Source organism: Elephas maximus, chromosome 17 (assembly GCF_024166365.1).
Source record: "Elephas maximus indicus isolate mEleMax1 chromosome 17, mEleMax1 primary haplotype, whole genome shotgun sequence".
Taxonomy (NCBI): Eukaryota; Metazoa; Chordata; class Mammalia; order Proboscidea; family Elephantidae; genus Elephas; species Elephas maximus.
In genome coordinates, this window is record NC_064835.1 from 26,398,533 (window position 1) to 26,400,150 (window position 1,618).

At 41.9% G+C, this 1,618-nt stretch overlaps 1 pseudogene; it reads right to left on the reverse strand.

The window, feature by feature from the left end:
* Positions 1-226: 226 nt before the first annotated feature.
* Positions 227-1,156, reverse strand: LOC126060117 (olfactory receptor 8B12-like; annotated as a pseudogene).
* Between the last annotated feature and the right edge of the window lie 462 nt (positions 1,157-1,618).

A 1,618-nucleotide genomic window follows, 5' to 3' on the forward strand; every position in this document is an offset into this window, starting at 1 on the left:
TTGATTTTAGAAACAATCTGCATAAAATAAAGAATCTTGGAATAATCAAGGTGGAGTGACAGTTAGGGAAAATAGGTCTGCACTAAACACTCATCCAAAAATAAAAACATAAAATTCTCTTTCTGTTTAGGAGAGAAAACACTGGACTTTGGATACCTCATTGAAAACACACACACACACTAACAAGCAAAATATTAGATCCCCTTCTTCAAATATTGCTCCCTTCTCAAGAATATGTTTTTCTTCTCAAGGTTTTCCTCAGGGCACCTTTCACATCCTTATTCCTCAAGCTATAGATTAATGGGTTTAACAGAGGCATCACAATTGTATAGAACAGGGAGAACACTTTTCCTTGGTCAAGAGGCAAAATGGAAGGTGGTTTGAGATATACAAAAGCCCCAGAAACAAAGAAAAGAGAAACCACAGTTATGTGGGAGCTACAGGTACGAAAGGCTTTGGACCTGTCTTCAGTGGAACTAATATGGAGAATGCTAGAGAATTAGAGTATAAGAGATGAAGATGGTGACAACAGGCATTCCGATGACAATGGCTACAACAATAAATACCACCAGCTCATTCACATGCTTGCTATTACAGGAGAGCCCAAGGGGAGGAAGGACGTCACACATGAAATGACTGACAAGGTTATGAGCACAGAACGTGAGACTCATTATGCTTCCTGTACGGGCCACAGCACCCAAAAACCCCATCACATAAACACCTAACAAAAGGAGAAAACAAACCTCTGGAGACATGGTGACTGCGTACACCAATGGTTTACAGATGGCAACATAGCGGTCATATGCCATTGCTGACAGAATGAAGGATTCAGAGACAACAAAGAAGCAGAAGAAAAAGAGTTGACTCATACACCCTGTGTGCAAGATGATATTATTCTTTGAGACAAAACTCATCAGCATTTTGGGGGTGATGGTAGTGGACTAACAGATATCTATTAAAGAGAGGTTAAAGAGAAAAAAGTACATGGGTGTGTGCAGGTGAGAGTTCACCCAATCAGAGTAATCAAACCCAGGTTCCCCACCACAGTGATCACATAGCAGCAGAGAAACAGGAAGAAGAGAGGGATCTGGAGTCCTGGTTGGTCTGTTAAGCCTGCGAGGATAAACTCTGTCACAGAAGAGTTCTTGGTTACCATTCTCCTCTTGGATACTCTATGGTGATAACAGAAAAGGACTACTTAGAGGGAAAGAAATATCACCACTACCCTCCCAACATCTGTCCCCCCAGCCTTCTTGGGAATGAAATCCATACAGAGAGACTAAAATTGCTAAAGAAAAGGGGTCACTATTTGCTACGGATCTGTCTTCACAGCACCAAGTGATTTTAACTGTCCAGAGTCCATATGAGGCTAAATTTTATCTCCATGGTGAGAGCTGGTGCTGCTGGGGAGAACGGTGGCAAAAAAAAAAGTGAATATCTTTTCTATGTCCCTCCCTCTTGTGTCTTTGCTTCAGTTGCTGAAATCTGGGGCTCTTCTCTGAAGAGAGGCCTGACAGGCAGAAGTCACTGTGATTGTCATCAGAGATTCCACCTCTGAATAAGAGTCTGGATCAGAGCAAGAAGATGGCTAGTTAATAATTTGGAGAAAGGCTGGTCT